The following is a 16,671-nucleotide window of genomic DNA, read 5'->3' on the forward strand; positions in this document are numbered from 1 at the left end:
GAGGCAGAAGTTGCAGTGAGCCGAGATTGCACCACTGCACTCCAGTCTGGGCGACAGAGAGAGACCCTGCCTCAAAAATAAGTAAATAAATAAATAAATAAATAAATAAATATTACCGGTTAGGCCGGGTGCAGTGGCTCATGCCTGTAATCCCAGCACTATTGGAGGCCGAGGTGGGCCTCCTGAGCTTGAGCCCAGGAGTTCCAGACCAGCCTAGGCAGCATGGAGAAATGTCATCTCTACAAAAAAATACAAAAATTATTTGGATGTGGTGGCACACACCTATAGTCTCAGTTACTCAGGAGGCTGAGGCAGGTGAATCACTGAGCCTGGGAGGTCAGAGCTGCAGTGAGTCGTGATTGCACCACTACACTCCAGCCTGGGCAACACAGCAAGACCCTGCCTCAAAAAAATAGTGTTTCCAATACTGATATAAAACTTAAACAAAATACTACAGGTTAGTATTATAAACTGGGTGCCTTATAATGACAGAAATGTATTGCTTACAGTTCTCGAGGCTTGGACATGGAGGATCAAGGTGCCAGCAGATGTGGTGTCTGGCAAGGACTTATTCTCTGGTTAATAGATGGCAACCTCAGGCCAGGTGCGGTGGCTCACCCCTGTAATCCCAGCACTTTTGGGAGGCCAAGGCGGGTGATGACCTGAGGTCAGGAGTTCAAGACCAGCCTGGCCAACATGGTGAAACCCCATCTCTACTAAAATACAAAAATTAGCCAGGCGTGGTGGCAGGCGACTGTACTCCCAGCTACTCAGGAGGCTGAGGCAGGAGAATGGCTTGATCCCGGGAGGCGGAGGTTGCAGTGAGCTGAGATCACAGCGCTACACTCCAGCCTGGGCGGCAGCGGGAGTCATCATCTCAAAAAAACAACAACAACAACAACAACGCAGCCACCCACCCAACTATCAGTGTATCAATGTCCTGCAGAGGTGACTCACCCATTTTTGTAAGCAACAAGACTGGGCTTGTCCCTAGGCCCCTGAGCCTGGGCCGCCTGCACAGTGGCCAGGAAAGCCAAGCTGCTTCCTCAGTGGCCCGTCTCCTGAAGTTTGCTCTTCTTCTCAGTGGTTTTGCAGACACTGTAAGGCCCATACTCACAGGATATTAGCACACTTGCGAAGAGATTCCTGTCCTCTGGCTCCCAGGGGCCTCTCCATCCAGGGAAATGTCGTCTCGACTTCACAATTCCCCTGCCAACTTTTCAACTCCCTGAGCATCCCCAAACTCACCATGTGTATCCACATGATTACTTTTCCTACTTACCGCATTGTTGTCCCTAAACTTTTCTCCTTGCCCGCTCTGCAGAAAACTCATATTTTATCTCAGTGTGCAAAAGTGGCCAATTGCGTTTAATCGGACTCTGGTTTCACCCAAGTATATTCTCTCTGTCATTAAGAGGCTGTATTCCTGTCCCATAGACCCTAATAATCCCCTTACGCCCCTACCTCTGACCAACTTGCCTCTCAGGGCACCAGTTTTCCAGGGGGAAGGTCTCCCTTTTTTCCATCCACATCCTTTAAGCCCAACTACAGAGCCCTATGAAGTTGGGACGACCAGGACACCTACATTGCCCACATAGGCCACCATGTGGCAAACAAGGATAATATTAAGCCTGGACTGACTTGAACTTGAGTGAGGCTGACTTTCCTTTCAACGAACATTGATTGGTGCATAATGTCCGACTACGTTCTGAAAGCGTTTATTGAGCACCAGCTGCATGCACATCTCTGTATGTTTTTCAGTTCTGCAGATGTACAATATACTTTCCAAAGTTGGCTTCCAGAATTACTGTTCAGACTCAATAGTTATAGTTTTAACGGCTTTCTGGTGGAATAACTTACATTTAAATTTATCTCCTGCCCCGCTTTTTTTTTTTTTTTTTTTTTGAGACAAGGTCTCATTCTGTCACCCAGGCAAGAATGCAGTGGTGTCATCACAGATCACTGCAACCTCCACCTCCGGGTTTCAGACACTGTAAGGCCCATAGTTACATGACCATAGCACACTCCGGTACCCAGGCCGGTTGGTCGCCTCTGGCCTGGCAGGGCTGCAAGTGTCTCAGGATCTCCCGGTGCCCCTGAACGTGCACCTCCTGGGTTCTCCAAATCTAGTTTATTGCCCCCTCCTATCGATCCCCAGCACGCTCATCGGGCCTGTGGACAAGCACAGGTTTGAGGAGAGGATTCCCTGGATCGCGGAAGGGCTGCAGGAGTGGCACAGCCCCTTCCGAGGATGCCAAAGGGGCCCAGGCAAACGGAAGTGGCCGTGCCTGGGCCTGCCTGCCACTAGATCCCCACCCACCTATGACTGCTCAGTCCCGCTCTCCTACCACACCCACCTTTCCCGGCCCAAGCCAGCGCACCTCCCGCCCCCACTCCCTGCCCAGTCCAAACTCCAAGGCTGGGCAAGGCACTGATCCACGGCTGGACCAACCCGGGGCAGCCTCTGGGTGAACAGCAGCGTGTCCACTGGCAGCGAACCGAGACCAGCGAGCCGACCATGCGGCTGCGCAGATTTCGTGTGCGGCTGAGCGCGGTGGCCTGTGGGCTTCTGCTGCTTCTTGTCCGGGGCCAGGGTGAGGCTCCCTCGGAGGGGCGACAGAGACCGGGCTCAGATCTGCCAAATGCTGCGGAGGCAGAACCTGACAGTGCGGGAGGGAAGGTGCCTGGGAGGTAGGAACTGGTGGAGATGACAGCGTGGAACTCGTGAGCCCCACGCGACGCCTCCGCGCTGCCCAAGGTGGGCTCCTAGAAGCACAGAAAGGGTCGGGCTGGGGGACACCACGGCGAGGAGCCAGCGGAGTACAGGGGCCCCAGGAGCGCCGGGACATGCCAGGCCAGTTTGGCAGCCTCGGGTCGGAGTGGGTGAGGGATTGGGGTGCGGGGATTCAGTCCATTTCCCTCATGATTGTGGCTGTAGCGGGTGCTGCCAGCCGGTAATAACAGTAATAGCTTCTGGCAGCATCTGGCTCTCAGTGTGTGGCGTCCTTGGCCAGGGGGGATGCCCTGAGCCCTCCAAAGGGGCCTCAGACAAGGATAGTGGTCCTTGGGGAACAGAAGCCCCCAGGCGCCAAATCCTAAAGCAGATCTAAAAGGCCGCAGTGGCTGGGTGCGGTTGGCTCACTCCTTTAATCCCACCACTTTAGAAGGCCAAGGGGGAGAATCGCTTGTGCCCAGGAGTTGGAGGCCAGCCTGGACAACATAGTGAGACTCGGAGTGTACAAAAAATTAAAAGAAATTAGTGGGCTGTGGTGGCCTGTGACCTATAGTCCCAGCTACTTGGGAGGCTGAGGTGGGAGATCACTTTAGCAGGGGAGGTTGAGGCTGCAGTGAGCCTTCATCGCACTACTGCACTCCAGCCTGGGTGAAAAAGCAAAAATCTGTCTCCAGAAACAAGAGCCAAAGAGCTCGTGGTGTCCCTCATGCCATTTACCTCATCCTGGGCAAGGGCACAACTTGGCTTCCAGGGCAAAGGTGAAGGCTCTGTGTGCCTGCCAGGCTTCTCCAGGCCCTTGTCAGAAGCTGGGGGAGTGTTTCGGCCTTTGGTCCTCTCACCCAAAACTCTCCTAAGTGTATGATCTGACTGTCTCTTCCAACCCTTCCCCAATTTAGTCTGCGCAGGTGGAGTCCATACTCCCCCCGCCCCATGGTGCACTCCTGCAGGGCCTCCTCCTGTGCCTGCCCTTGACCACATTCTAGAGTTCACCAGGAGCCCAGCAGGAAGATTCGCCCGGCCTCACAGATGGCTACCTTTTAAAATATTTTGGGCCAGGCACAGTGGCTCACACCTGTTATCCCAGCACTTTGAGAGGCAGAGATGGGAGGTTCACTTGAGGCTAGGAGTTAGAGACCAGCTTGGGCAACAAGACTTGTCTCTACCAAAAAAAAAAAAAAAAGTCAGGCATGGTGGCAGACAGCTGTACTCCCAGCTACTCGGGAGGCTGTGGCGGGAGGATCTCAAGCCCAGGAGGTGGAGGCTGCAGTGAGCTGTTATCACATCACTGCATTCCAGCCTGGGCAACAGATGGAGACCTTGTCTGACAAATATATACGTATACAAAATTTTGGGTTGGACCCACATTCAGAAAAAATAATTGACAAGCCATAGGAAGGTACAGGTGATGTGTGCCATCCTCTTTTTACCCAGCCAGTCCTGGCTTCTCCTCAGGGGCCATCAAAGTCCCCATGGCCAACACTGGAAACTGCTTGTTGACACCGCAGTACACACAGTGCCCAGCAGTTTACACAAGAATAGATGTGTGCACTTGTCCTTGACTTTCATCGAAACGGTCATAAACTCACCCACTTTCTGGGGCCAGGCTTTTCCACTTTCTAACACGAGGGGTGGCCTCCACACACCCCTACATCATAGGGCTTCTTCATACTGATTAATGGAAGGGCTTCTCTCAAGGATGAAGCAAGTAATGAATCTCTTTATTATATGAGTTGATGTACCAGGTCTCTAATCAGGGACATTTCAGCAGGTGATGTCCTTTGCTGTAACAAACATCAGGCATCAGTGGCCAGTGGCCACAGAGACTTACCTGGATAGACATCCCCTCCAGCAAGGAATCGTGTGTAGGAGCGTGTTACTGGGAAGAGGAATGGGCCTTTTGACTTGGAGACATTGTTAAAATGTCCTCTCTGGTGTCTGTAAACATCTACTGACCCTGGCCTCACCCACACCAGGTGGCATCAAACATATTGATCCATGTTGAACTGACAGGTGTAGGGTGGCATTAGCTCCCTAAGGCTGCTTTCATTTTTTGACTTTTTTTTTTTCTTGAGACAGGATCTCACTCTGTCACCCAGGCGAGAGTGCAGTGGTGCCATATTGAATTACTGCAACCTCTGCTTCCCGGGTTCAAGAGATTCTCATGCCTCAGCCTCCCAAATAGCTGGGTCTACAGGCACGTGCCACCACGCCCAGCTAATTGTTGTATCTTTTGGTAGAGATGGGGTTTCATCATGTTGGCCAGGCTAGTCTCGAACTCCTAACCTCAAGTGATCCACCCGCCTCAGCCTCCCAAAGTGCTGGGATTACAGACCTCAGTCAATGCACCTGGTCTGTGTTTTGACTTTTTATTATGGAACTGGGCTCAGATTTCCCAAACTCTACAGAAGCAGAACCTGAGATTCCAAAAGGGAAGGTGCCAGGCAGGTGGGAGCTGATGGGAATAACAATAGCAGGTGAAAATCCCTGAGGCACAGAGAGGGTCAAGGCTGCTCGAGGGATGCACAGCACCAAGGGATGAGCCAAATCTGAGGTAGAAACAGTAATGTAACAAATCCAATTTACCCATTGTCCACCTTCAGCAATGACGAAGATCTTGTTTTTGTTTCTGTTTTAAATCAGTTTTCTCAGGTTGAATATAACCTGGTGCTTTCTGGGCGGCCACCTCTCTCTTGCACCATTATTTGAAACAAATCCCAGACATCATATCATCTGTAAATTTTCATCATGTCCTACTAAAGAAAAGGAACATATATATGTATGTGTGTATTTCCACAACATAATATGTTCTCAATTTAATCAAATATATAGTCAAATGTTCTTTAATATTTATAAATGATACTTGTATTAATGCAAGTGTATTTTTTTGTTTTGTTTGTTTTGTTTTGTTTTGTTTTTTGAGACAGAGTCTCACTCTGTCACCCAGGCTGGAGTGCACTGGCATGATCTCGGCTCACTGCAAGCTCCGCCTCCTGGGTTCATGCCATTCTCCTGCCTCAGCCTCTCAAGTAGCTGGGACTACAGGTGCCCGCCACCATGCCTGGCTATTTTTTTTTTTTTTTTGTATTTTTAGTAGAGACGGGGTTTCACTGTGTTAGCCAGGATGGTCTTGATCTCCTGACCTCGTGATCTGCCCACCTCGACCTCTCAAAGTGCTGGGGTTAAAGGCATGAGCCACCGCACCTGCCAAGTGTTTAAAAAAAAAAATCGGGATTTAAATAAGATTCACACTTTGCAAATTGGTAGATTTTTTTTTTTTTTTTTTGAGACGGAGCCTCACTCTGTCGCCCACGCTCTCTGCAACCTCCACCTCCTGGGTTCAAGGGATCCTCATGCCTCAGCCTCCCAAGTAGCTAGAATTACAGGCACATGCCACCATGAATGGCTAATTTTTGTATTTTTAGTAGAGACAGGGTTTCTCCATGTTGACCAGGCTGGTTTCAAACTCCTGGCCTCAGGTGATCCACCCACCTCGACCTCCCAAAGTGCTGGGATTACAGGCATGAGCCTCCATGCCCTGCCAATTCTCTTGGCTTTATACTTAGGAGTGGAATTGCTGAGTCATATGGCAGCTCTGTGTTTAATTCCCTGAAAAACTGCCAGTCTGTTTTCCAAACAGCTGCCCCATTTTACCTTCCCACTGGCAATGTATGAAAGTTGCAAGTTTTCCACTTCCTTACCAACATTTATTATTATCTGTCATTTTTATGTGTTTCTTGAATCTCTTTCAATCTTCAGATATTCCCTCTGCTTCCCTTTTATTTTCTTTCTCAATTTTGTTGCATGTGGAAGAAATCAGTTTATTTGTTCTGGAGAGGATCCCACCATTCAGGTTTTGCTGATTGCATTCCAGTGGTGTCTTTTAACTGTTCTTCTGTCCTCTGTCTACCATGTAAACTTGTATTTATATTCTAGAAGCATAATCAGATTTGGGTTTTAGGTATGGTATTGCTTTGTTTTGTTTTTTGGAGGACTACTTCACCTGTGGTGCTGTGTACTTCTGATAGGAAACATGTAATGTCTGATTGTCCTGCTTTTTGTGATACCACAAAAAGAGTGGTTGACATCACAGTGAGAATTCTATGTGCATTTCTTTTACTATGAATGAGGTAAAGATGTCTTTGTTTATTTGAAAGACGCTAATTTGTATTGCTTATTCTTAACATATTCCTATGGTGCTTTTCCTTTTGTGTCGCTGGTATATTCTTTGTAGAAATTCTTTATCTATTAAGAGGACTGACTTTCTCTGTTAGGTGATTTTCAATCTCTCCCTCCCTCCCTCATCCTCACAGAAGATAGGCTGTGCTTTTTTTCTTCTTCCTCTTTTTTTGAGACCGGTTCTCAGTGTGTCACTGATGCTGGAGTGCAGTGACGCGATCACGGATCAATGTAGCCTCAACCTCCCAGGCTCAAGCAATCCTACCTCAGCTTGCCAAATAGCTGGGATTACAGGCATGCACCACCACACCCCACCAATTTATTTCCTGATTTTTTTGCAGAGACAGAGTCCCACTATGGTCCCCAGGCCAGCCACTGTGCTTTTTATATCCCAGCCACAGCCATACTTTTCTCTTGCACCTCTTTTCACCAACATCACTCATGGTTTGGATGATGCTTTCTTTATGTCATTTCTTGCCACCTTGGGCATGACATCCCTGAAGACAGGAAACTTGCCTGCCCAATTCCCACCATCATCCTACTGTCACATGACCTGGCACACAGTTGAAAGGACACTCTAGTCCCATCAAGGGCATGTGACCCTTTGTTTGAAGGTCCTAGGGCTGAATGATGATGCCGGGCCCAAGGAGCCTCAGCCTGGTGGGATGGAGACAGGCCCATGAAGGCAGAGCGGGAAAGGAGTGTTACAGGCAGGAAGTTTGTAAAGCCCATGTTTATAGATCAGGGTCCCTTGAACTAAGATGAGGATGGCAAGGAAGCAGCAATACCAACATTCTGGGAGGGCAGTCAATTGGTCAAACCCAACTGTCATGTCTGTCTCTCTGCCCACAGGCCAAGACTCTGCCAGTCCCATCCGGACCACACACACGGGGCAGGTGCTGGGGAGTCTTGTCCACGTGAAGGGCACCGATGCCGGGGTCCAAACCTTCCTGGGAATTCCCTTTGCCAAGCCACCTCTAGGTCCGCTGCGATTTGCACCCCCTGAGCCCCCTGAATCTTGGAGTGGTGTGAGGGATGGAACCACCCATCCGGCCATGTAAGCTCTCCCAGGGGTCCAGGGAACTCCAGACTCTGGGGCAGGGGTGGGGGTGCTCTGAGTTCAGCTAGGCTGCAGTTATCATTTCATCTAACCCCACACAGCCAGTATTCCTTCTGAGTTTCGTGGATTCCCACGTGCATTTTTCCAATGAGCATGCTGAGGCTCGGGAGGGCAGAATAACTTCTGAGACTCCTGGCTGAGGGCTTGGCATTCAGAAGACATTGGCTCCAGGTGCTGAAGGGAGGGGCAGACACACATATCTCCCCAGATTCTGGTTATGCCGAGCTTTCTCTGCCGCCAGTGGCAGGTGTCTCTGGGAAAGGTTTGGGTTGGCTCTATGAACCTTGTAGGAGCCCCTAACTCTAGTGGCAGATGTTGCAAATAGCTGAAGAGAACAGTAGTGGTAGCTTTCTGGGGACCTGCACTCTCCACAGGCACTGTGTCCACAGACAGGACCAGGAGTCATTGGCCTAGAGACATGTATATGCATATGTATATGTTTCCAACTGGAGGCCATGTGGGAATGATGAGTTTTTGAGAGTTTAGACTTGGGATGAGAGACATCCCACTGCCCTTCTCATGAGAAATTAACATCCATTCACTCATGTAGCACACATATGTGGGCTACTCCCCTGTCCCAGGCCTGAGGGGATACAACCATATAGTGGTGAATGTCAACACATGCAGCCAATGGTTCTCATAGAAACCCCTAACAGTCAAGGTTTCTGGAGTCGGGAGGAATGATACCCAAGGTCCTCAATAACCTCGAGGCCTCCCTGGAAGTCCATGCTCCATCCCAGCTTCCCCAGAGCCTGTGGCCTGTAACTTGGTGGGAAGGGATTTTTGAGAGGGATCACATGTGAGCAGGGTCTTGTGGGAAGGGGCTGAGGGTGGCTGGGAGCACATCTGAACCCAGGGTCAGATGTTTTTGGCCACAGCCCGGCCCCTGGACTGATTATTTGCCCTGGTTACCAGGTGTCTACAGGACCTCACCGCAGTGGAGTCAGGGTTTCTTAGCCAGTTCAACATGACCTTCCCTTCCGTCTCCATGTCCGAGGACTGCCTGTACCTCAGCATCTACACGCCGGCCCATAGCCATGAAGGCTCTAACCTGCCGGTGGGTGTCAGGCCACAGTTCACTGGGGGTTGGAGGACAGTTCTTCTGCAAGAAGCTGAAAAGGACAATATTAGCTCAGGCCCTGCTGCAGAGTGGACCATGCTGAGAAGCTTCTCACTATCAGGTCCAAGAAATGCTCCTTACCCAGACTGGGCAACTGGCCCCTGGACATGGGGTCACAGAGTTCTGGCTGCTCCCAGAGGTCAAAGGCTATGGCTCTGATCTGGACCCAGGACTCACCCAGCCAACTCATGCCCAGGAGATCCACTCAAGTGCCCAAGGGCTGCACCTTGAGGTGACCAAGAACCCCAGCCATGGATAATCTGTTGGGCTTGTGAGAATGGGCACACACAAACTTTTTTTGTTAGAGATGGCATCATGCTCTGTTGCCCAGGCTAGAATGCAGTGGCAGGAACATACCTCTCTGTAACCTCGAAATCCAGGGTGATCCTCCCAGGTTAGCCTCCAGAGTAGCTGGGACTACTGGCCTATTCCACCATGCCTGGCTCATTTTTAAAAAATTTTCTGTTGAAACGGGGTCTCACTATGTGGTTCAGGCTAAGGACATTTTTGGTTAATGTTCATGTGGAGCCATCAGGGAGACACCCCTTTTCTTTCCACTTTGGTGAATTTTCTGGGGTTAATGAACCCAGGCTTTGATACAGGGGGGTTCGATTGCAAAGATCGGGAGGCCTGGTCTTCCTGATAGATCTTGGGTGCCTAGTCTGTGGCCCATGTAATGAATTTGTGCTCGAGATCTAATGGGGAGGTAGACAGAGGCAAAGCACTGGTTGGTCTAGGTAGTGGCCCTGGTGGGGTTTGGGCTGGGTGGGAGCATGGTGGTAGCTGCCTTGTTTCCCCAGGTGATGGTGTGGATCCACGGTGGTGGGCTTGTTTTTGGCATGGCTTCCATGTATGATGGTTTCATGCTGGCTGCCTTGGAGGACATGGTGGTGGTCATCATCCAGTACCGCCTGGGTGTCCTGGGCTTCTTCAGGTGAGACTAGGGCTGGGCTGGGCAATGGGGGCTAAGCGGTGCCAGGACAGCCATGTGATCCCTGTCCCTGCTATTTCTCAGCACTGGAGACAAGCACGCAACCGGCAACTGGGGCTACCTGGACCAAGTGGCCGCACTACGCTGGGTCCAGCAGAATATCGCCCACTTTGGAGGCAACCCTGACCGTGTCACCATTTTTGGCGCGTCTGCGGGTGGCACGAGTGTGTCTTCACTTGTTGTGTCCCCCATATCCCAAGGACTCTTCCACGGAGCCATCATGGAGAGTGGCGTGGCCCTCCTGCCCGGCCTCATTGCCAGCTCAGCTGATGTCATCTCCACGGTGAGTGCCCTCAGCTGCAGAGGCCGAGGCCTGCTCCCTCCCCTCATACCCCTCAGAGCCTCTGTGTGTTAAACGGGGATGACAAGGGCCATCGGAAGCATGCTCCAGGAGCTGCTGCCTACCGTGGAATTGCTGGGAATTGCTCCAGGAATACCTGGGAATTGCTCCAGGATCAGAATACCCATCCTTCTGCCATTGCAGAGGCCAAGCTTGTTCTGTGGCCTCTGTGCAAAGTTGTCACCCTAGGGATTCCCGCCATGAGGAGAATAATCTAGGCGGATGGGATGGCCCCTCTGTCTGGGACTTCTGAGTTGTAATAGTGTCAGAACTGCAGGAACTCATACGCAGTACCCTCTAAGATTTGGGGTGCCCCTGTTCTTGGCCAGGGCCTTGGGCAAACTCCTCTCCTCTACCTGGAAGGATGAGCCAGCCCCTGCCTGGTCCCTTTACAGGTGGTGGCCAACCTGTCTGCCTGTGACCACGTTGACTCTGAGGCCCTGGTGGGCTGCCTGCGGGGCAAGAGTAAAGAGGAGATTCTTGCAAAACAAGGTCGGTCTAAACGGATGTGGGTGTAGAGGAAGGGGTGCAATAGGCATGGGGCTGGCAGGCCTGCAGGGCCGTCATATTCCCTGGGCACATTACCTCATCTGCATGCCTGGGTGTCATAGCTCTGGGTGGGGACTGAAAGTCGGTGCATGCTGAGCCAAACATTGATCTTCTGGGGTGAGCATGAGCATCCGGGGATAAACCGGGAAGGAGTGGAACGTACTCAGAGGGCATCAGAAGATGTCTGGGACCTGATCTTGTTCCCTGACCTTACATTTCCCCTCAGCCTTTCAAGATGATCCCCGGAGTGGTGGATGGGGTCTTCCTGCCCAGGCACCCCCAGGAGCTGCTGGCCTCTGCCGACTTTCAACCTGTCCCCAGCATCGTTGGTGTCAACAACGATGAATTCGGCTGGGTCATCCCCAAGGTGAAGCCCAACCTAATCCCACAAGTGCCTGGGGAGCCCATCTGGTAGTGGGGGGTGTTCAGGGCTTCATAGCTCCAGGCTCATCCCATCCCCAGCTACAGACTCTCTCCTGGCCACCCAGGTCACGAGGATCTATGATACCCAGAAGGAAATGGACAGAGAGGCATCCCAGGCTGCTCTGCAGAAAATGTTAACGCTGCTGGTAAGGCTCCTGGGGTCCCTCGCCAATGGAGAAGGGCTCCTCTCCTGTCCTGAGGCAGAGGAAATCCAAACCCCAGATACCCTTCCTATGTAGTGACCCCCATGAGCAAAGGCCTGGGTGTGTGTGTGTTTAGGGGTGGGGTCACCTCAGAGCCTCGCCTTTGCTCCCTCTTCCTGTGCCATCCCCAAGCCCGAGACCACCTCCTCCCTGCCCCTGGCATCCAGTCTAACCTGCCTCTTCCTGACCCACCTGGGGTAGATGTTGCCTCCTACATTTGGTGACCTGCTGATGGAGGAGTACATTGAGGACAATGGGGATCCCCAGACCCTCCAAGCCCAGTTCCAGGAGATGATGGCGGACTCCATGTTCGTGATCCCTGCCCTCCAAGTAGCACATTTTCAGCGTGAGTATATTTGGACCAAAGCCTGGCTGGCAGTGTACAGCTCAGGGCTATGGGTCCCAGGTGAGACCTGCTGCTGTCCGGGTCCACACTCATGTTTATTGGGCTCCAGGGACACTTGACGTCCATCATTGCAGTAAATCCTCATGGCTAGCCCAAGATTCCGACATTTCCCCCATCTCACAGACGAGCAAATTGAAGTTAGGGACCTTCAGTCACTTGCCCACGATGACACAGCAAAGAATCGCAAGTCCCTTCCTCTGTTCCTGCCCCAGCCTGGGGCTCCACACCCCATTGTCCAGATTCCAACCAGCTTTGGACCTAGGTATCTTATCACCATGGGTGAGGCAAGAAGTCTTCAGGGGAGGGGCCATCGTGTCATGGGCTGTCCACCCCACAGGTTCCCGGGCCCCTGTGTACTTCTACGAGTTCCAGCATCAGCCCAGGTGGCTCAAGAACATCAGGCCGTCGCACGTGAAGGCAGACCATGGTGATGAGATTCCCTTTGTTTTCACAAGTTTCTTCGGGGGCAACTACGGTGAGTCTTCCTCCTTTCCCGGGAGGTGTGCTGGGATCCTGGCTGGGTCTCTGAGGGATGATTGATTGTCCTCACTGCCCAGATAAGGAAACTGAGGCTCAGCGAGAGGATGAGATCAGGTGTCGAAGGTTTTATAGCTCCAAAAGCTGTGCCAGGATTAGAATTCACGACTCTTAAGACTGTGAACTGTGCTCCCTCTGCCTCTCCCCACCTATGGGTGTCTCGCCTGGTGCAGAACAGGTGTTTCAGGGACATGTTTATTTCTTCAATGACTCCCAGAGACAGAAAGAAGAAGGGGCCTTTGGGGCCATGAAGGAGCCCAGGATGGAGTCAGCCAGATCCTGAGCTGAGGGGAAAGTTTGGAAAAGGGGAGGGCTGGCTTCTGAGGGCAGTGGAAGAAAAAGCAGAGAAGCAGGACTGGGGACCGAGGTCTCGGGGGCCAAGGACAAGCTCCACCTGGGATGCTGAGGTGGGACATCCTGATGAAGACACATGTCCTCTTCCTCTCGGCAGTTAAATTCACTGAGGAAGAGGAGCAGCTAAGCAGGAAGATGATGAAGTACTGGGCCAACTTTTCGCGAAATGGGTGAGACAGCACACCCCTGCCTCAACCTCCCCGAATGGGGGACTTGTGCCCATCCAGTGCTCTCCTAGTCTGGGGTGACCTCATGAGCACACCCGCATCCTTCATCACATGATATAGCTCCTTCCCCAGCTCCGGGACCCACTTGGACAGGGTGGGGGTGCGTGGGGCAGTGGACACGCTCCATCTCTCCAGTCTATCTGGAGGGTGGGCGCCAGTGCTGTGCCACCGTCAGGGCCTCCCTCTCAGAGAGAGGGACACATCAGAGCTGGCCGCCCGGACCCCACTGGTGATGACACTAGCCAGAGGGAGCTTATTTCCTGTTTTTGGAAGCCTCCCCACTCATTCCCCAAGCCCACCTGACCTGCATGGCTGCCTTGCCTGACCAGATTCAGGGTGCTCAGGTCTGGGCTTCGGGGGCTCAGAGTGACCCTCATACCGCCCTGCGGGACGGCATGTCTACAGGAACCCCAATGGCGAGGGTCTGCCACACTGGCCGCTGTTCGACCAGGAGGAGCAATACCTGCAGCTGAACCTACAGCCTGCGGTGGGCCGGGCTCTGAAGGCCCACAGGCTCCAGTTCTGGAAGAAGACGCTGCCCTAGAAGATCCAGGAGCTCGAGGAGCCTGAAGAGAGACACACAGAGCTGTAGCTCCCTGTGCCAGGGAGGAGGGGGTGGGCTCGCTGACAGGCGAGGGTCAGCCTGCTGTGCCCACACACACCCACTGAGGAGAAAGAAGTTGAGTCCTTCATTCACTTAGCCATTCATTCATACTTCCGTCCATCCATTCAGAAAGCATTTATTAAGAACTTACTCAGGCATGATGGCTCATACCTGTAATCCCAGCTATTGGGAAGGCCAAGATGGGAGGATGGCTTGAGGCCAGAGGTTTGAGACCGACCAGCCAGGGCAACACAGTGAGACCCCTTCTCAAAAAAAAAAAAAAAAAGAGAGAGAGAGAAAGAGAGTGTGTGATTGTGATTAGAAGCTACATAGGAAAGTTTTGAGCTTCAAGTCAGTGAGGAGTAAAAAAGATTTTTAAAAAGCAAACAAAGCAAAATATAAGGGGAAAAAAAACGAGAAAAATGAAAATAAAAAGAGAATAATAGGCCAGGCACTGTGGAGGCACTGTGGCTCATGCCCATAATCCTAGCACTTTTGGGAGGTCAAGGTGAGCAGAACACCTGAGGACAGGAGTTTGAGACCAGTCTGCCGAACATGGTGAAACCCCATCTCTATGAAAAATACAAAAATCAGATGGGCACAGTGGTGGTGCCCACCTGTGATCCCAGCTAATCAGGAGGCTGAGGCAGGAGAATCACTTGAACCTGGGAGGCAGAGGTTGCAGTGAGCTGAGATTGTGCCATTGTACTCCAGTCTGGGAGACAGAGAAAGACCGTGCCTCAAAAATAAGTAAATAAATAAATAAACGAATAACAAATAAATAAATATTACCAGTTAGGCCGGGTGCAGTGGCTCATGGCTGTAATCCCAGCACTATCAGAGGCCGAGGTGGGCCTCCTGAGCTTGAGCCCAGGAGTTCCAGACCAACCTAGGCAGCATGGAGAAATGTCATCTCTACAAAAAAATAGAAAAGTTATTTGGATGTGGTGGCACACACGTATAGTGTCACTTACTCAGGAGGCTGAGGCGGGCGAATCACTGAGCCTGGGAGGTTAAGGCTGCAACGAGTCGTGATTGCACCACTACACTCCAGCCTGGGCAACACAGCAAGACCCTGCCTCAGAAAAATAGGGTTTCCAATATTGATATAAAACTTAAAGTACTACGGGTTAATATTATAAACTGGGTGCCTTATAATGACAGAAATGTATTCCTTACAGTTCTCGAGGCTTGGACATCGAGGATCAAGGTGCCAGCAGATTTGGTGTCTGGCAAGGACTTCTTCTCTGGTTAATAGATGGCAACCTCAGGCCAGGTGCGGTGGCTCACACCTGTAATCCCAGCACTTTTGAGAGGCCAAGGTGGGGGAAAGACCTGAGGTCAGGAGTTCAAGACCAGCCTGGCCAACACGGTGAAACCGCTGCTCTACCAAAAAATACAAAAATTAGGCAGGTGTGGTGGCAGGCCACTGTAATCCCAGCTACTCAGGAGGCTGAGGTAGGAGAATGGCTTGATCCCAGGAGTCGGAGGTTGCAGTGAGCTGAGATCACAGCACTATACTCCAGCCTGGGCGACAGCACAAGTCACTATCTCAAAAAATAAATAAATAAATAAAAGCAGCCATCCAACCAACTATCAATGTCCTGCAGAGGTGACTCACCCATTTTTGTAAGCAACAAAACTGGGCTTGTCCATAGGCCCCTGAGCCTGGGCCGCCTGCACAGTGGCCAGGAAAGCCAAGCTGCTTCCTCAGTGGCCCGTCTCCTGAAGTTTGCTCTTCTTCTCAGTGGTTCTACAGACACTGTAAGGCCCAAACTCACAGGATATTAGCACATCTGCTAAGAGATTCCTGTCCTCTGGCTGCCAGGGGCCTCTCCATCCAGGGAGATGTCTTCTACACTTCAGAATTCCCCTGCCAACCTTTCAACTCCCTGAGCATCCCCAAACTCACCATGTGTATCCACATGATTACTTTTCCTACTTACTTCATTGTTGTTCCTAAACTTTTCTCCTTCCGCGCTCTGAGAAAAACTCATATTTTATCTCAGTGTGCAAAAGTGGCCAATTGCGTTTAATCGGACTCTTGGTTTCACCCAAGTATATTCTCTCTGTCATTAAGAGGCTGTATTCCTGTCCCATAGACCCTAATAATCCCCTTACGCCCCTACCTCTGACCAACTTGCCTCTCAGGGCACCAGTTTTCCAGGGGGAAGTCTCCCTTCTTTCCATCCACATCCTTTAAGCCCAACCACGGAGCCCTGTGAAGTTTGGGACGAAGACCAGGACACCTACATTGCCCATATTGGCCACCAGGTGGCAGTCAAGGATAATATTAAGCCGGGACTGACGAACTTGAGAGAGGCCGACTTTCCTTTCAATGAACATTGATTGGTGCATAATGTTCCCACTACATTCTGAAAGCGTTTATTGAGCACCAGCTGCATGCATGTCTCTGTATGTTTTTCAGTTCTGCAGATGTACAATATACTTTCCCAAAATCGGCTTCCAGAATTACTGTTTAGACTCAATAGTTATAGTTTTAACGGCTTTCTGGTGGAATAACTTACAATTAAATTTATCCCCTGCCCCCACTTTTTTTTTTTTTTTTTTGAGACAAGGTCTCGTTCTGTCACCCAGGCTAGAATGCAGTGGTGCCATCACAGATCACTGCAGCCTCCACTTCCGGGCTTCAGACACTACGGCCCCTAGTTACAGGACCATAGCACACTCCGGTACCCAGGCCGGTTGGTCGCCTCTGGCCTGGCAGGGCTGCCAGTGTCTCGGGACCTCCCGGTGATGCGCCTGCCTCCCCTGGGGCAACAGAGGCCCGGGAGTGTCGGGTCCCCATCACTCGGACCGGCAGGCACTCGTGAAATGTTCGTCAAGTGGATAAATGACCATGGCCGTGGTCTCCGCGGGAGGTGAG

The 16,671-nt window shown here is 51.5% G+C and overlaps 1 pseudogene; it reads left to right on the forward strand.

Annotated features, from left to right (window-relative positions):
- Positions 1-2,296: 2,296 nt before the first annotated feature.
- Positions 2,297-14,091, forward strand: LOC109023585 (cocaine esterase-like; annotated as a pseudogene).
- The last annotated feature ends 2,580 nt before the right edge of the window (positions 14,092-16,671 follow it).

Source organism: Gorilla gorilla, chromosome 18 (genome assembly GCF_029281585.2).
Source record: "Gorilla gorilla gorilla isolate KB3781 chromosome 18, NHGRI_mGorGor1-v2.1_pri, whole genome shotgun sequence".
In the NCBI taxonomy this organism is placed as follows: domain Eukaryota; kingdom Metazoa; phylum Chordata; class Mammalia; order Primates; family Hominidae; genus Gorilla; species Gorilla gorilla.